The sequence below is a fragment of the Leopardus geoffroyi genome, chromosome A2, assembly GCF_018350155.1.
Source record: "Leopardus geoffroyi isolate Oge1 chromosome A2, O.geoffroyi_Oge1_pat1.0, whole genome shotgun sequence".
Lineage (NCBI taxonomy): Eukaryota > Metazoa > Chordata > Mammalia > Carnivora > Felidae > Leopardus > Leopardus geoffroyi.
Window position 1 is genome coordinate 142,495,060 of NC_059331.1, and position 20,164 is coordinate 142,515,223.

General features: G+C 35.4%; 1 long non-coding RNA gene across 3 annotated transcripts in view; it reads left to right on the plus strand.

Annotated features, from left to right (window-relative positions):
• Positions 1–1,835: 1,835 nt before the first annotated feature.
• The window catches only part of LOC123606802, a 128,783-nt gene continuing 110,454 nt past the window's right edge, over positions 1,836–20,164 (plus strand). Inside the window, exons 1-4 of one of the 3 annotated variants that reach the window (XR_006716502.1) lie at positions 1,836–2,132; positions 7,567–7,616; positions 8,939–9,030; positions 18,698–18,822. This is a non-coding gene — a long non-coding RNA (uncharacterized LOC123606802). The remainder of the gene's footprint in view (positions 2,133–7,566; positions 7,617–8,938; positions 9,031–18,697; positions 18,823–20,164) is intronic. The other 2 variants (XR_006716504.1, XR_006716503.1) reach the window with 2 other exon arrangements.

The following is a 20,164-nucleotide window of genomic DNA, read 5'->3' on the forward strand; positions in this document are numbered from 1 at the left end:
TTTGCCATGATTAAAAGTTGTCTTACTCTTTCTGTCCTCCGAGTAACTGTATAAATAAAAAGCACAAAGTGGAAGTAACTGAAATCTCATAAAAAGGGCAATACTTTGTCCAGATCAAACATGCTGACATTTTTGAGGGTCACTTTACATTTCTGGAAAGCTTCTTTCCGTTGTGCTGCCACAGGTCCGAAAATGAATTAGTGGCTGCATTGAGTCTCCTCAGGAAATTAAGTTTCTGTGTTTGTGCTATCTCTGGGGTCTGAGCAATAGGTTTCATTTTAGTTGGCAGGAAACCCTACTACCAGAAATAAGGTTCTGCCTACCATTTTTTCCCGGAGCTATTTCAGGTGATCAAAAATAACTAATAAACTAGGGAAGAAAATAAAACTATCTCAATTGCTCAAGGCTCTAAAGAAATTAGGGGAAATCTTGGAAAATCAGTCAGTAGGATTGAAAACAAATGTTTGGAGGTGTCTGCATAGCTCAGAGGTGTTGAGAGTCTGACTCTTGATTTTGGCTCAGGGCATGATCCCTGGGTCATGGGGTTGAACCATGTGTCAGGTTCTGCACTGAGTGTGGAGCCTGCTTAAGATATTCTCTCTCTCTCTCTCTCCCTCTCTCTCCCCCTCTCCCCCTCTCTGCCTCTCTCCCTCCTCCCCCGAAATAAATTTTAGGGGCACCTGGGTGACTTAGTGGGCTAAGCGTCCGACTTCAGCTCAGGTCATGATTTCACAACTCATCAATTTGAGCCCCGCTTGGGGAATCCCCAAATGGTGATCTCTATGATTGAGTGCAGAAGTTCTAGGAAAGACCCTTCTCCCCTTTTTCCAAATCCCCTCTACCTACCTACACCCTGAGTTCTGACACCTTTGTAACATGTGACAAGGCTTTTAATTCTGCTCTTAGATTTCAGGATTAAAATGTAAAACCATATTGACTTGGGTTCAAGTAAGGGTATAAAATAGTCTATGCTGATATCCAAGGAGATCAAAAGGGTAATGGATTTCACATATGTTTTGTGGCAAGTATATCATGGACATGTCAACATTCATTATCTCCCTGAAGATCTAAAATAACTGTGAATTAGCTAGTATTGCCTTATTTCCTCTGAGGATATTAAGACGAGAGGTTAAGTAACTTTTCTAAGATCACAGAGAGTCAGAATTGATGAAAAAAGAAATCAAAGTGGCTCCATATGACTACAATGGCCCTAGCTCCCCAGCCTGTTGCCCTGTTGAGCATAGTTAGAAAATCAGGAATAGCTAGGGGAAGGGAAAGAGGAAAATCTGCTGAATTTAAGGGCTGCTTGGTATGCTTCGTAATGTTAAATAAAGGTGTATATTCACTGAATCTCTATTTATATATGATAAGCAAATATGGAAGTATTTTGGAGTCTCAGAAACTGTGGGTTTGTGTTCCATTAATGAGTTACAGTTTATAAATTTTATCCATCTCTCAGGTTTTAGTACAACTTGTTACACAAAAGTTGGTTCCAAACATATTTTGACTTTTTATTTCTAGAAGAGTATAGTTCATGGTGGTAAACATTGTAAGTCCTTGATTTTTTTTCACACCAATTGCTATTCTTACATTTGCATATGTTATTTCAATATGTAATGTGTTTATATACATATATATGTATATATATATATATATGTGTGCGCATATACATGCATACACATATTTTTATTCTCTGAGTAATCAAAATAGAATGTTGTGGCATGTTTCTCTACTGGTATCTCTGATCTCATAGACAAGGTTTCTACCTCTTGGCTCTATGCTTCTATACTTCTCTGTTCCCTTTGTGACCTCATCACATGTGTCCTTACTGGTTTAACATCAGTCCTCTGCAAAAATGTTATTTCGATGAACGCAAGGCCGAGACTATCTTGTTCACTGTCATATCATCAGCCCCTAGCGAAATGACTAAGTATATAGTAAGAGCTTATGAAGTATTTAATGAATTGAATTGAAATTGAAATTCCGTATTCCCTTTGTAAAAGGCAACTGTCCTTGAAATGAGCAACACGCTAAACCATGTTATACTAAAACTATATATTCTCAGGCAAAATCCTAGAAAGCAATGTTGGACAAGAAAGTTATGTACAAATGGTATAAAGAGGCTTCAAACAGTAAGTTGCTGAAATTCTAGTTTTGCTTAGAGCTAGCTCCTATTTGTAATATTATCCATTCTCTTAGAAAATATTTTTGTTAGGCGTTCTGTTCCATGCTAAAGATTGAAAGACAAATAGAATAGACTAATTAAGGGAATTAATTCTTAAGAAGGTCAGAAGGACTTTATGAAAATGCATATTAGGCCAGAGGTCTTAAAATTGTTGCTGATGTACTCTCAATGAGTATTTTGAAAAAAGTGTGCGTTCCTTTACATGTCTTAAAATCAGTATAAAAAATTCATTATATGTTTAAAAAGAAGTAAAGAGTGTAATTTCTGGCTTCTTTTAACTATTGTAATTTTAAAAATTAAAAATGCTACATAAATCTTTTACACTTTACATTTCAGTAGAATCTAAATATCATAGCACTTTAATATCCACAACCAGACATTTAATAATTTCATTATCAAGCTTTTCTTTAATCCTTAGAAATTTGATGTCCTATCTTTTATTCTTTAACCTTATTTACATTTCATTTTCCCTAGAGAGTTTTATCCTAAAGTAACATATTTCTAAACCCTTACCTCCTTTACTAATTAAGTACTAAAGTATTTCATACTTCTCTGTAAGAAAATTCTGCTTATAAATTAAACATGTATTTTTATTTTCCACAACTCTAAGATTTTAAATGGTAAATGTTTTTCCTGGAGGCACCTGAATGGCTCAGTTGGTTAAGCATCCGATTTTGGCTCAGGTTGATCTAACAGTTCGGGACATGGAACCCCACATCTGGCTGTGCGCTGTGCAGAGCCTGCTTCAGATCCTCTATTTCCCTCTCTCTCTCTCTCTCTCTCAAAAATAAATAAACATTAAAAAATATATATTTCTCCTGGAAGTAGTTAGATTTGGAATTACTATTAGTACACAATGTTTTATATCCTTTTGCTTTGATCAAAGCAACAAAAATATATAAAACATTTGACAATTAATTATTAAGTGTATAGAGAAAAATTTTATTATAAATGATCCTATTAATAAAAAAGGGACTACATGTTTCACATAGTTCATATGTCCAAAAATGATTCTTCCTCATTCTTATAATAACAGTGCCCAAAATCAGTTTTATTTCTGTTTCCATTGATGGTAACACTGAGAAGTATTGTCTACATATTAGGAATTTTATCATAGACATGTCACATATTTTCTTAAACTTCTAAATTTCACATATTTTCTTAAACTTCTAAATTTTCAGCTAAAGATTATTGTTCTATCATTACTTTTGATGCTATATCAGCTGATGATTCAGTTAGGTCTTACATATTTGATGAGAGGAAAGACGAGCCATTTGACTTTCAAAGGACACCCTATAAGTTGAATCATCCGCTTCCTCAGTTTCTGGAAAGTATATCAAAAGACTTCACCAAAAATTATCAGCACCTTAATTTACATTTTATTCCTTAACTTAGGAATATCTTGTCTAACCTGACATACTCAGAAAAGGTTGGAAAATCCAAATATTATAAATTTCAGCATAATTTTGCTAATATGATATTTTTGTAAAAATATTTTATCTTACAATTTTTGAATATGTTATTTTCAAAACCTTGGAATTGCTGATTTACCTCATTCAACTCATGGAAAATACTCATAATAAATCCTAACGGGGAAAGCCAGTTCTCATTGCCAAATTAATCAGATTAGAATTATTTCTTATAGAAGTGTGACTTCATTTTTCACTCTATATAAATATAGTAACGTGTTTCCTTGATTCAATGGTCTTGCTTCTGAATTCTAAGATAAATATATGGATAAGGCCCAAACTTTGTCTTGAGCAGGTTGTACTCTAATGATATAAGGCCCTGTTGCTTTTAATATGTTTTACCAATGCTCCTTTTGTTATTCATAGACCAGATTCTCCCACAGGGAAAATGCATGTAAAAGATTAGAAAGGGGAAATTTAAATGACAACCTAATATTAGTGTTTTCCAAGCAGATTGATTTTTATTTTTTTTGTATTTATTTAAAAAAATTTTTAATGTTTTTATTAATTCATTTTTGAGACAGAGAGAGACAGAGCATGGGCAGGGGAGGGACAGAGAGAGAGGGAGACACAGAATCCAAAGCAGGCTCCAGGCTCTGAGCTGACAGCACAGAGCCTGACGCGGGGCTCGAACTCACGGAGTGTGAAATAATGACCTGAGCTGAAGTCAGCCGTTCAACCAACTGAGCCACCCAGGCACCCCAGCAGATTGATTTTTGCAAAAGGGAATATGAACTTAGAAATCTGAAGGTTAGTTGTCCTAAAATTTGTTTACCCTTTACTCCTTGGCGAGTTTTCATGTAATTGTGTTTGCATCATTCTAGGTTAAATGACTTGCATAAAGTTACACAACTTGAAAGTGAATGAGTTGAGATTAGAACCCAGGTCTAACCCAGAAATTCAGGAACTGAGCTATTTTGCTCTACATTATGTTTTATGATCTCACAGAAGGAAATGAATGGTGTCTGCAGAGAAACCTGGGATGTAAGATTAGGAGATACTTTTCTCTCTTTCTATGCCCCTTTCCTGTTTCTACTTTTTCTTTCTTCCTTCCCATCCCTACCATAAAGTGGAGGAAGGACCATTGTAAAAGAGGAGTTTAAAAAATAGACACGGCATAAAGCCTAACTTCAAAGTCTTTTTCATACATATTAGTTTTAGGAAATAGCTTCTGAATTTGCATCAGTTCAAATTGTCTATATGCCTGAGTACAAGCCTTCTTGCATTTCTAGGACTGTGCATGACCTAGACGGAACATTATTGATCTAAGAGAAGAAGCAATGCTTGAGACCACGTAAGATGTCAGCCATAGTCTTTTCTCTTTAGTCTATTAGGGCAAAGTTGGTTCCCAGAGTAGACTGTCCTCACTTTGGAGACACCAGTTCTGAGGGATGGTGGGTAAATTTTGATAGAAGGAGCAGAGATGGTAGTTGGGAGGGAGGGGACTCATGATTATTACACGATCAGACCTTAATAATTGGGAATATCAGAGGGGCACAGTCTGAAAAAGGAAGGATTAAATGGAATCCACAGTGGGACCTTGGAAACCAATACAAATGTACTGACCTAGAAAATGTCGTAACCAGCTACATAGTGTATGGGACATCATGTCCCAAATTTTCTAGCCCATGCAAAACTGAGTGAAGCCTCTTAGTTAGATTTTAATTGTAATGTAAATGTGTTCATGGGGGAAGAAAGTGAAAGAAAATACAGCTAAGAAAATGTGGAAATGAAAAACTTCACCTTTATTAATCAAAAAATTTTATTTTGATCAACTTCCTTCCCTTAAAATTGGCTATTTCACCCCCTCCCCACCCCACACTTTGGCATTATTTCCAGGGCTGATCAGTCAGCTACAGTTGTAAAGTGTCTACACTGTGTTATGTGCAAGCTGTTGTGCTTCCTGGTGTTTGGCCTCTAACTTCAAGCGTTGAAGAAAGAAAGAGTACCTTCGTCTTCTTCAGTATGTGACTGGAACAAGTTAGCCATCCTGCTTTTCATTACATAAGTCCTTAATTTCCTAAACAAACAAACCCCTCAACGTCTCCAGAAGTAACAGAGATGGTATTCATATGTCACTTACAAGTCCCATCACATCACCATCTCTCCCAAGTCTGTTTCCAAAGCGGACTTTTTTCTGAATCCCGTGCAAAGGAAAAAAGCCATAGGTAACAGAGGCATGTTGTTACTTTCATTTGTGTGCTTCGACATAGGTATGGTTTTGATAAATATCTAAATGAGAAGGTAGGAGGAATGATGTCATGAAAAGCCTATACGTATGCCCATTGAGTATGTGACTTGGCTTGGGACTCTTGTCCTGCAGATTTCTGAGCAGAGTAGCACAAGAATATCTTCTATTTCTATTGCAACTTGGACAGCTGGAAAGGAAGCTAACAAAAGGATCCATCAGAACATGATTCTCAGTTTCACTTATTCAGAATTAAAAGTAAGTTGGGCAGTGGTTTAGGAAAACAGCCTCTAATCAGATCAGTGACCCCCGTGAGACCCTGTCATTAAAACTTTAGTGTTGAGCCTGCAAGCCTCTGTTCCTCTGATTAGACAATTTACTCTATTTCCGCTCTTCTGTCTGCCAAAACATTTAGTCGCAAAATGCTTTCTAATTCTCTAGACTCATAAAATGGTGTTCTGAGGAAAAGGAAAGGAGAATGGATTATCTTATTTAGCTACCTATCATGATGCAATCAGAAAACAGGAGAGGTTTATAGATAATATTATAAAGAGACAAAAGCAGCAGATTTCATTTAGATGGCCAGAAGGGCACAGGCTCCTGCTAAGTCCTGACAGCCCAACATGAATGCCTTTGCTCCTCATGTGTGTGGATCACAGGGATTACTTCCATCAGTTAGCAACGTGGTGGAGGGGACAAACTGGGGCTGCATTTTCACTCAGTTGATTGTTGCTGAAGATCACATGTATGACGACATGCAGTGACTCAGTTTCCATATCTGCGTGGTATGAATAACAGTTCTTTCCATTATCTTACAAGTTTATTTTGATGCAGTAATTGCTGGGGAAGTGTTTTAAAATGTTTTATATGAATAAAAGATAGTTATCTAACTTATAAATTCTGACTTTGATCTTTAATTCAGGTCTAATTCTATTGGGGGTTATTATCAAATATGGTCATTATGTATTTATTTTATTTCTTGTTTAAGGATGATACTGACTTAAAAATTACAGGGCAACATCTAATGGAGTCATTGAGGTATTTCTATTTATATCTTTTGTGAACATTCCAAGAGATTACAGCCTACTTCCCCTAGGGACGATTGGAGACACCAGAAAAGACTTTACTGTGCATCTCATCTCATTTCTAAATCAAGGTGGGAAGCCACAAATAGAAACACCAAACTATTATGGGCTATCGAATTTCTCAGATGTTTCCTTCTCATCTGATTTAGATGTATAGCCAGGGTTCTGACCCCAGCTTGCTCGTAATTTGATCCTTAAGTGTAATAGATTTCCCAATCATTTATCTTAATAATGCAAGTAAAACCCACTAACATCCTACTTGTTAATCTGATTAGATGCCAAGCCTTAGCTCCTCAGAGATGTCCCACTGCCTGTGAAGACTGAATAGTAGTAAAAGAGATGAGGCCAGCTTGTAGAACACAGAGAACATCAATAAGGAGCAGGGGAGAAACACGGTTGAGAGATGACAAAGGAATCACTGTGTACAACACGTTTTCCTTTCCTCAGACTAAGGGCATTGTAAATTGTGTTGTATAAGCCTTAACCTTTCCCACAAAGGCGTCTGTAAGAGTAAGTGTTTTTGCAACCCCATTCGTGGTGATTCTGTAAATCAAGAAAATATCTTCAACAATGGAAATGTCACATCTGCTTATGAACCATGTTTAACGGAGTTTGTTTTTCTTGCTTTTTAAATCAAAGAATTGGCTGCTGTCTCCCTTCACTTCAGACCCTGAATGCAACATTACACGGTGAAATGTTAGGGATGTCAGTGGTAGCAACAGTGTTACTTTTTTTAAAGTACAATGGAATATTTAATGTTTTATGGCTCGCTCTGTGGGGTGAAGTTGTAACATGAACTAAAATGCCAACATAATGTATTTTAAACTGAATACTGCATTATCATGGACATTTTAAGAATGTAATTGTTTTAACCAAGTCATAAATTGGGTTGCCACCAATTACTTCAAAAAAAATCAATGGGGGCAGGGGGATGAGAAGACAAGTGTGTGTCCTTAACAGTTTACCTAATGTGCTCTTGAATTTTGAGTAAAAATGGCATATCCCTCCAGTGCCATATTTTCTGTATTTGAGGAGGAAAATGTACTTGTATACTTTCTCTTTTCATACAGCATATATGCTATGGAAGAAATGGTTAAGATGTGAATATAGACACCAAAGTGATGACTTCCTTATTAGTCTTGCTTATCTTTCTCCAGTACTAATAAGCCCACCCCCCCAACATACACTCAGATGTTGTGAGAAGAAAATTATGAAGGAGAGAAAAAGAAAAGTATAAAATAGTCATGTTGAGGGGGCAGCATTACAATATATACAGATATATAGACAAAAGAAAAAAATGAGAGCACTTGGGATAAGATATACCAGCAGTGGTATAGATTTGGGAACCCCCCCAACACCAGCCATTAAAAATAAAACAAAAAACAGGACTAGCCTGACAACTTTATTTATCTTTTTTTTTAAAGTTTTATTCATTCATTTTGAGAGAGTACACGTGTAAGCAGAGGAAGGGGCAGAGAGAGGAGAGAGAGAATCCCAAGCAGGGTCTGTGATGTCAGCGCAGAGCCTGATGTGGGGTTCCATCTCACGAACAGTAAGACAATGACCTGAGCCAAAATCAAAAGTCGGACGCTTAACTGAATGAGCCACCCAGGTGCCCCCAGCCTAACAATTTTAAAAGCACATATTAAGTATCCACAAAAAAACATAATAGCAAGAATCCAAACTATAACTCTGTAGGCCAACTCACCAGGAGCAGTAAGTCACATTTGGTATTAGCAGCTGTGTACAAGGAAGAAGAGGAAATAAAAGTAACTTCTGATGACCTTTATAGCAGGAGAAACTATGCATCTAACCAAATGAAATGCAGCTCAGAGTCCCAGTTAGCTGGGAAGTTCAGCGGGTCACATTCAGAAAAGTAGCCTAAACTAAGGGGCGGGGTTCTCAGGCTTCATTTCAGAAATGAACATAGAAGGACTACAGAAAGGTTCGTTGTTATGGGTCAGACTAGATAAGTAAGCTCCCAAACTAACCAGCTGATGCTTTTTCCCAGTACTAAGCTCTACAATACAGAAATGCTGCTGAACTAGAATATGACCTGAGAAAGATAGGAGCAAAGGAAAGAAAATGTCCAGAAAAGATGGGGTAAGAGAGCAAAGGAGGCAGATCTCAAAAATACTCACGACCATATTTTTGAATTTTTTACTATACTAATAAGAGTACAAAATCATAAATATTGGAAAGCTGTTCTTGTCTACCTTCTTCTATCATTAGTTAGGAAAACCTATCTTGGTAAAATATAAGCAACATAAAAGGATTATAATAAAATTCCACCCCAAATTTAGAAAGGTAACAATAAGGGGCGCCTAGGTGGCTCATTAAGTTAAGCATCGGACTTCGCTCAGGTCGTGATCTCGCGGTTTGTGAGTTTGAGCCCCACGTCGGGCTCTATGCTGACAGCTCAGAGCCTGGAGCCTGCTTCGGATTCTGTGTCTTCCTCTCTCTCTGCCCCTCCCCACTCGTGCTCTGTCTCTCTCTCTCTCTCTCTCTCTCTCTCAAAAAATAAATAAACATTAAAAATTTTAAAAAATATGGTTATTAGAAAGGTAACAATGATCAGAATAAGACTCATACAAATATGCAGTCAGTTAAAATAATTTAAGAAGACAATGACGGCTATTAAAGGAATAAATCAACCAGATTCAGATAAACACAGAAAAGAGAAAAAGAGATATTTGAAGACAGGGAAGATTTCTAAAGTAAATTGACATAACTCATGAAAGAATTAAAAATATAAAGTCATTTAGGAAATAAGTTCAAAGTAGAACTCAAAAAGTAGCAAATACCTTGGATAATGCTCTGAAATAAATACAAAATGTAATATATGAGAATTTTAAAATAGGTAAAAAAATATTAATGAGTAAGTGTTATATATGGAAATTTGGTAAGAACATAAAACATGCATTAAGTGACTCCTCCTATAAGAACCCCAACATTGGACAGAACTAAAAATTCAATGAAACACTGAAGCCTTTATATTGAAAAAATGTACAATGTACTTAGGGAAGGCAATAACAACATAATTTGAGATATAATCTCAAAAAAATACATTGGCAGTCAGGCAAAATGCCCAAATCATTTGTAAGAGAAAGATAAGCATTTATCAGACATTTTGATATCATGTTGTGATGGAAGAAAATGGCAAACCATTTTTAAGATCATCAAAGGAAGGAAAATGGAAGCTAAGAATTGTATATCTGGCCAAACTAGCCTTCATATATAAAAACAACAAGCTGATAAAAGAATTTAGGAAATAAATGTCGATTCCATAAGACCTACCTTTAAAATCTAGACAATGAACTTCAGACTACCAAAGTGACTGGAAAGCATGTACATAAATTGTGATGGTGAGAGCCGAGTATATATTAACCTGTAAAACTAAGATATGGCTATAAGGGAGTCAGTATAGAATATAAAGGTACATGCAGTAAAAATATAGTCAACTATTAAAAATGAGAATAGAAACAGTATATAGAAAGTAGAATAGGCTCACTTATTACTTTATAGAAATTAACAAAGTAAAAGGATATTGCTACAAATTAAATGCTTGGAAGAGAGAAGGTTCCTAGTTAAATTTCAAATCGCTTAGACTAGTGAACCAATAAGAATACTAAAATAGAAGGGACTAAGGATATTATATAAAGTCACGTAACATTTGGAAGAAAATAGAAAACCTTTCTAGAATAATAAAAAATATCCTCCTTCCCCCTAAAAAGACAGCAAATAAAACAAATCACAAAGAAATACAACAAGACAGGAGAGGACAAGTTGTCAGCAAACATAAAAGAGTCAAATAGGTATATTTATTTATTTTTGAGAGAGAGAAAGAAAGAGAGAACGCATGAGTGAGGGAGACGCAGAGAGAGAGAGACACACAGAATCCAAAGCAGGTTCCAGGCACCGAGCTGTCAGCACAGAGCCTGATGCAGGGCTTGAACCCACGAACTGTGAGATCATGACCTGAGACAAAGTCAGATGCCCAACCCACTAAGCCACCCACGTGCCCCAAAAAACTGGTATATTCTGATACCAGATGAAGTATGTTTCAAACAGGGGCACAACCAAACACAAAAAGGCACATAATGATTACATAATGATAAAGGATTCAACCTATCAAAGAGACACAGCAATCCAAAATGCTTGTACACTAACAACAGTTTGAAAATATGTGGTGGAGGAACACCAAATATCCCTCAGTGGACAAATACATATTTATCATAACTGCCATAGGCCATGTCAATACTTCTCTCCTAGTAACTGATAAGACAAGCAGAGTTTTAAAAGCCTAGAGAAGACTTCAACATGCTCTTGACCAAATTGACCTAGTGCACCAATAGTGGAGATAAAAATAGATTATTGAAGTAGTCAATCCAAAAGACAAGAAATGAGAAAGAAATAAAGGACAGATGTGACAAAACCTGTAACAATCTGGTTGAGTCAAAACTAACCATATCAATAATATATTAAATGAAAATCTAAACACAGATTTATATGTTCAAGATTTGAAGACTGGATATAAAGCAAACTTCAACTTTACAATGTCTTTAAGAAAAACACCGTGAGGACATAGAATGGCTTAAATAAAATTGTGAGAAATATATACAATGCAAACACTAACCAAAAGAAAGCTGGAGTGGCTGTATTAATTTGAGATAAAACATATTTCAAAACCAAGAATATTATAGAAGTGGGCCATTACAAGTTGATAAAAATGCCAGATTAAGATATTGATGTTTTTTAGATCTTCAATATTCTTCTGGATATATATGTATGCATATACACATATTATATTCACACTTATATAGAAAAAATATGAATAATTTCCAATTCAATACTCAAAAATGTCCAAGAGTAGACACTGAACAAAAATAGATACAAAAATGGCCACTATTCATGTGAAAAGATGCTCACTCATCAGTGAAATACAAATTACAATCATGAGTTAGCATTTCTCACTCTCTAGAATTGCTAAAATGTAAAGATTGATAGCTTGTGCAGGTGAGAAATCTCACACGTTGCTGTTGGTAATACAAAAGGCAAAACCATTCTGGAAAAAAAGGTTGTTCACTTTTGTAAGTTACAAATTCTCTTCGTTTGACCTGGCAATTCCCAGTTACTTGCCTAAGAGAAATGAAGACATAGGTTTGTAAAAAAGACATGTGCTTCATTTTTCATAACAGAATTTTTCATCATAGTATAAATCAGAATCATCAATTGCATTGTCAAACTGGAGCCATCAAAGCGTCCATCAACAAGTGATAGAATATATAAATTGCTTTACATCCATATGATGAAATAAACCTCTGCACTGAAAACAAAGTGAACTACTGATGTACTCAACAAATTGGATGGATATCCTAGATATTCTTGTGAGTGGAAACAACCAGACATAAAAGATTATAATTTCATGTAATTTTTAAATCTTAAAAAATGTTTGTCTATTTTTGAGAGACACAGAGCTTGAGTGGGGCAGGGACAGAGAGAGAAGGAGACACAGAATCTGAAGCAGACTCCAGGCTCCGAGCTGTCCGCTCAAAGCAAGACACAGAACTTGAACTCACTAACCGCGAGATCATGACCTGAGCCGAAGTTGGAAGCTTAGCTGACTGAGTCACCCAGACGCCCCTACTTTATAATTTCATTTAAATGAAATTCTTAAGCTAGCAAAATAAAACTATAGTGTGTTATGTCACCAGAACTCAAGTGTCAACATGATAGAGGCTTTTTATTAGGCAAAAATGGGCCCTGAGGATAATAACTGCTGTTACTTGGAAACACAGCAAATACGTTTATATACAAGAGTTTATAATACCAAAGATTATTTTGCTTATGATTTGGAGATTGCTAAGGAATAAACTTGTGAACTTTTGTGAAAAGAGAATCAAGCATTTATTCTGCCTTTCGATACCATCTGCACCAAACAGTTGATAAGAGGAAGCTCCTTTTCATAGAAATATTCTCAAAAAAAAAAAAAAGGAAAAAGTTATAGAATTAGAAAAACAATTACCATTTTGCAACCCTTGCAGAAATAACAGATCTTGACGTTGAGCATCGATGACTGCTAGTGTTGCATACAAGCAAACAGAAGACAGCCAGACATCATGTGCCTCATAGGGGACATGGACGCTGACGCATATGAAGTGTACTTGATAAAAATTATAAACCTAGATCTGTGTGACTTCTGTATCTAACTATACATTAAAAAATATAGATAACAGAGGAATAGTTAGCTGGTACTGCAGGAATGCTATCACCAAAGTTCAGCTTCTGGAAAAAAAAATTTATTTCATCCACATACATTTGTAAGGATTCAGGGGAGGTAGGAAGAACCTATAAACTAAAATAGACTTTAGAGGCATTCTGATTAATTGCAATGTATGGACTTTATTTGGATTCTGATTTGAACAAATATTTGTTAAAATTCTGTGAGACTATCAGGACCATCAGGAAACATAAACAGTGTGTGTTTGTTCATATTAAGGAATCTTATCAAATGTGTAATTATTCTAATGCTATTATGTTTCTATTTTTGAAAGAGTTCTTATGTTTTACAGGAAAATACTGAAATAGTTATAGATGTAATATTTGGGACATGCTCCAGAGTTATCTGGTCAGTATGGTGTTGGATCTAGATGAAACCAGGTTGGCCATCAGCTGCTAATTATTGAAGCCTTGTTAACGATAATTTGGGGGTATTTTTATATAACTTTATACAACTTCTGGTTGTGGTTGAAACCTCCCACAGAAAGATATTAAAAAAAAGAAAACACAGTGTCACTCTATCCCCAAAATCAGGTGTGAATTTTAGTGAATCACTGAGCAGCATGAAAGCAAAATGGTGGCCGATAATAGATTACACTATTATATATCGCGATCTAAGTGAACTGTACAACAGATACTTGATTGTATTCACTGCATTTCCTGGACTTTTAGCACTGACACAATTTACATTCTGTAGTTCTTATCTCCAGTTTATCATCCAGGGAGACCCGATCTTAATTTTTAAAATTGCCTTTGCACTTGCTGCTATTTCAGTGATCACAAAGGGCATCACATATGCCAAACTTAATTACTTCCTCACAGTAATCAATCTAGTAAATTTTGAACATCCTTTTCTTCTTGAAAGAATATCTTCTCCATTTTGTAAGAAGCTGTTCAATCTAACTTAATAGCTTCTCTTCTTTGTTGAACCTTGAAATATAAGCATTATCTGAGAGTTTACACAGGAGTACCACAGACTAAGCACTGCAAGACAATGGAAGCTAACTGAAGAAGTAGTTATAAAAAAGGGTAGTTGTAAAAATTCAAGATGACAAACCATCTATGTGGTTTTTACTTTTGGACCAGGAGGAAGGAGGTTTTGAGGAGTGCAGCGGGTTCTCAACACTGAGGTCCAAAATTTTTCAGGCATTGAATGAATGTGGAATGAAAAGATAAAAATACAAAATAATTGGGGCACCTGGGTGGCTCAGTCAGTTAAGCATCCATGTCTTAATTTAGGCTCAGGTCATGTCCTTACAATTTGTGAGATTGAGCCCCACATCGTCAAGCCCTGCATCATCAGGCTCTGTGCTGTTAGCTTGTGATTCTCTCTCTCTCCCTCTGCCCCTCTCCCACGCTCATGCCTGTGCACACTCTCTCTCTGTCTCTCAAAATAAACTTTAAAAATACAAAATAATTAATAGTACCAGAGGTTGAAGAGTTATATAAATAGAAATACCCACTGGACTTTTTGTTGAGATGGGCCTCAAGTGGTTGAATAAATATCTGTTGAAATGAGTTGAACTACCAAGATCGCTATGAGTAGGATGGTGGGAATGGAGAGCTGATCACATTGGGTTGAGGAATGATCAGGGGTGAAGAAGAGACATTCAGCCAGTAGAGCGTGCAACTCTTGATCTCAGCACATTGTATGTGGAGCCTGCTTTCAATTATATATGACTAAAGCTGGAAAAAATGTTTAATGGAGCATCTAAGAAAGCATACTTTGTTCCTCCTCCTGCCTGGGCTGTAGGTGTGGTGGTTGGAGCTCTAAAACCATCTTATAACTGTGAGGTAAACTTAAGATAGAAGCCAGCCACAAAGAATGGAGGATTATTTTATGTAAGAGAAAAATAAGCACCATCAGGTTTAAGTTACTATGTTGAGGGGTGAAAGAGGGGTCTCTTTCACTATCAGTTGAGTGTAATTCCTGGTTAATACACCCACCACATTCTAAAGATTTTCTAAATCTTTTTTTTTTCCCTTAGAATGATTTCTTTCAGTTATTTAAACCTTTATGAGTAATTTACTGGCAATCAGCACTTCTAAGACTCTTCTCAGAAAGTCTTTGAATTTCTTGTTTTGTCTAATGTAGAGTGACATAAAACTATTCATAAAAGTCTGTAACATAGGAAAAAGTAAGTAAAAGTATATGATGAGATTTTTTTTTAATTATCATGGTATGGATAGTTATGTTATTTGCTACCCAGAAATACAAGAAACATTGTGTAACCCATAAAGACTAAGGGAAAAACTAATACAACATTATTTAAGGCAATGGCATAAAAGTGTGCAATTTCACTAAACATATATTGAGTCTTGGAGACTGAATGGAGGCAGCATGAATTTGGTTCATGGTTATAAATCTTGTATTATTTCCTCTTAACTGAGGAGACCAGAATTGGAGGCAGATGTTCCTAAATATCTCTCCTCACTAAGCATTCAGAAAGATTTTTGCATGTGTAGATGTTGTTGTTTTGTTGTACTTTGAAGTTAATTAGTTTTTTTCTGTACTGAAGAGTAATAAAACTGCATTCTGAAAATACATAATTCAGATTTTTTTCATTAACTCAGACTAGCCAGCTCATGGATTAGATGGCATGTAAGATGTTTTATAAAATAAACTATTAGGTTTTACCCAAAATATGAAAGAGAAAATGAAATGTAGAAGGATAGAGAGAAAGCAAGAAATCCCTAGGCACTAGAGATAATAAATATACATTTAGAAAAGAGTCTGTTTTATCAGTGGTAATGCCTGTTCAAAATTAGATTTGCCTCTTTGGGTTCAAACCACTTTTATAGGGTCATTGAGAAGTCAATGAAATCTGCTAATGATTTTCATGTCTTTAACAAGGATGACATAGCTCTATTTCTATTAGTGGTCATGCTTTTGGATTTGTATATTAAACATATGTTAATATCCCACTTGATGTAGGTCACTTAGGCTTCATTCTTTTAATTTGCAAGACAGTTCTCAAATAATCCTTTTAAACCTGGCTCAGCCAACGATTTTCTGAGAATTTTTTTGCTCTCTGGTAGGCAGCGTTGATGATGTTAGCATTCCCACGGAAGTGTCTTTTATTTTTCTGAAATTGAAAGGTTAAGATCTTTGGAAGGAAATCAGATGTATAAAGTAAGAATTGAGTTGACCGCCAGAAAGTTGCAGTGGGAGAGAGGGGTTCAAATCTGCCTGAAAATTTGACAGGGAAGGGTTCTCCTAGAGAGTAAATATAGATAGACTTATTTTTTTCTTGCACCTTGTTTTTTGTTTCCACTTTCCTAAGCGGGAAGTTCTGTGTTTTTTAGTTGCAAAGAATTGGCCTACAAAACTGAAGACTTATAGGTTAAAGTACATGATTGTGGTGTTTAGCTTTATTCTTTTTTAAATTAAAAAAAGTTTTTTCAACTGATTTTACTTATTTTGAGAGAAAGCACAGGAGGGGCAAAGAGAGAGGGAGAGAATCCCAAGCAGGCTCCACACTGTCAGCATGGAGCCCCCTGTGGGGCTCAAACTCACAAACCATGAGATCATAACCTGGGCCAAAATCAGGAGTCAGATGCTTAACCCACTGAGCTGCCCAGGAGCCTCCGTTTAGCTTTATTCTTAATGGTCTGCATTTTGCAACATAGATTATATGATCCAAATTTGCTTACTCAAGTTTTCTCAAGTATTGTGTCATGACTTGAACATTTACCACAGGGAAAGGCAGGTAGCTTCAGCTGCCTTTCCCTAGCTTTCATGTAGCAATTTTTCAACAGCTGTTATCAGCAATGCAGCTTCTCAGATGCACATCTGAGTTTATAATTTAGGGACAAATCAGAAAGAGTTCTGAGGTATTTATCTTTAAGATAATGTGGTTAGTTATGCTTCCCTAGAGTCAAATTAAGCCTGAAAATAATCACTAAGCATAAAATACTCCCTTGAATCTGATATATTCCATCAAATAAACCCAAGTTGTTTTTGTCCATCTCTGTATCAAGTAGGGGGAAAGCTGTGAGGAAGTCTAGCTTTGGAGCTTTGGGTCCTGGATTCAAGTTCCTACTCTGCAAGTTGCCACTTCTATAACCATTGGAAAGCCATTCAAATCTCGTGTTGTTCAAATTTCTTCATCCATACAAAAGGCTAATAATTACAATTACAATTCTTGGGTGTTTGTTGTGTGCCAGGCATTATGCACATTACATGGATTATTCAGTTAATTCTCTTAACTGCTCTTTGAAGTAGACACTGTAATAATTTCCATTGCAAGTCAAGAAGGCTGTGACTAACAAGAGTTAAGGTAACTTACCCTGAATCACAAAGATTGCAAGGGCTGGAGCTGGAATATGTCCCTGGGAGTTTATCCAATTTGTTTCCAGAAACAATGCTTGCTTTTAACTTACATATCATGATGTAACTTGTTAAGATTTAAAGGCTATAGAAATGTAAAGTGGTAGTAGCATTTTTATCATAAAAGCTTGAACTGTGTAACTGTGAATTGGTTAGTAATGGAGATTGCTTGATATTGGCAAGAAGACCATGAACTGGGAGGCCTTTTGGGTATTCAATCTGTTTATATTCCTCATTTAGGAGGCCTGAGGCACAAAGATTGGATTAGTGCCCTATAGCTGACTCCACCCTGCAGTCTCTTATTCTTGAGAGTATCTTGTGGAATGTACAAAATTTGATCAAAACGTATGAAGTACGCCTTTTTCTCAGCATAATTCCTATCTGAAAGGGAAAGATAGAATGATCAGATAAAGAACATACTTCCTATATTCTTACTGTCCAAAAGACAGTTTGTAAATTGCTACTAAGAATATTAAGTTTTGTGTAACATTAACTTGAAAATTTAAAAATTGCTTTCTGAGTTACATCTTAAGCTTTGACTGCACATGCATTACAGTGATCTAATATCTATGTGCTAATTTTCTCATTAATTAGTATGCCCTTGGCATCTGGCACCATATGCTGCAATGTTCCAAAAAAGTTACCATAGCATAGCTTTATTACTGCAAATCATAACATTGGTGATGCATGATTTAGTAAGCACAGTGATATTTGACAGAGGCTTCAAATAATTATTATGGCATATTTTGTATGCACTCATCAAAGCCTTCTGAATAGTCTCAGATATGGTAACCAATATAGATGTACAAAAAGGACATTAGAACCACAACAAATATTATCAATAATTTCAGTGAATAAGTATTTTCTATGTGATTTTTGAAGTTTATATCTGTATTTTCATAGAGCCTTATTAAAATGATGCCCTCAGAAATATAAGATCACTCCCAATCACAGAAATAAATGAAATATACGTTTCTAAAACCATTTAATTCCAATTTGGTACATATACTTCAATTACTTAGCATGTATTTAAACACATTTCATAAAAACATGTCGGGATATTAATTTCTTTTCTACAAATACTCATTAGGCTTTTTGTTACACATATGTGTTTCCGTATGCCTTTGAGAGATAGCCACCCCTATTATTCTTGTTTTTCAGGTATGGATGTCTTCGGTTGAGATTAACTGGATATGGTTTCTCATTACAAAGTTAAAATGTTGTGAAGAGGCAAGAGTGAATGATGGTATTACATCACTAACCACCAGCCACCATCTTTCGGACTGGTAAGTCATTTTGGTGTCTTGTTTCAGTGACTTGAACCTATTCCCTAATAGAGGTCACAAACCTACTGAATTTCTATGTGTTGTAATTTATCCATCTTTTTAAGTTTTCTGTTAGAATATGAACGTTGGCTTTTTTTGTGTGTTTCTGTAATCTAAGCAGAAGTAGAGCACACTATTCAATAACTTTTAAACATAAAATCTTTGAAACAGATATATGTATTTATGTGTGTGTGTGTGTGTGTAAATGGTCTTAGGAAATATAATTGACCTTGATAACTTTATCATAGAAATGAATGAAATCCATTGAATCAATGAAGTCATGTTATACACCTCAGAATGCCAAATTTGGGAACTGAATCTGGATCTGCTCTAATGGTACTCTTTGGACTGTGTCAAAGTATTATGGTTCACTAAGGAGGGATGGGGAGCAGATAAAGATTATGGGAATAATTTTTTTTTTTTTTTAGTGGCTAAGGGAACCAAAGTGTCTGAGTTGATATCTCTTTGCTTACTGTCTGTCATTGGAACTCACTCTTTGAATATAAAGAATGGGAATAAGTTATCTCTGGCTCTTTATCAATAAATTCATGTAGTCACCTGCCTTTCCTGCTACACACTAGTTTGTGGGAATCATAAAGGTTCAGTGTAATATCAACAAAAATTCTATTCTAATTCTATCAACAAAAATTTCTATCAACAAAAATTCCATTTCTATAAATTTACACATTGACTAAATGTACATGAAAATTATAAAATAATATCTATATATCATATATAGATGCTACACACACACACAACAGAACACACACACAACAGTGACCCTTGATTTATGATAGAGACGTAACTGCAAAAGAGTGAGGATGGTTTATCTCAGGGAATAGTGCTATGCAAGTGTATATGAACAAAGACAAGGAGGAAATCCTCAATCCACTACTTGGAAACAATTAAATGAAGTTCTAATTGTGAATTACATGTCTAAGTATGAATAGTAAACAATAAAGCTTCTTGAAGATAATAGAGGATTTTAAATGAAAGTTTATAAAATAGTATATGAACATCATTAAAAATAAGCTATTAGTAATATTTCATTAAAATTAAAAAATTCTGTTTATCAAAAGACACTTTTAAGAGAGTGAAAAGTCAAACCATTGAGTAGGGGAATATATTTGCATACATAAGAGTTGAAAACTTTATGTCCAATATACATAAAGATCTAAAAATAAATAAAAGTGAGACAGATGGTCCAAAACAGAAAATGTATGAGAGGATTGGGCTACCTCTTCACAAAATAAGATCTATAAATAGCCAAAAAATGAAGATGCTCAACCTTATTATTCAGCAG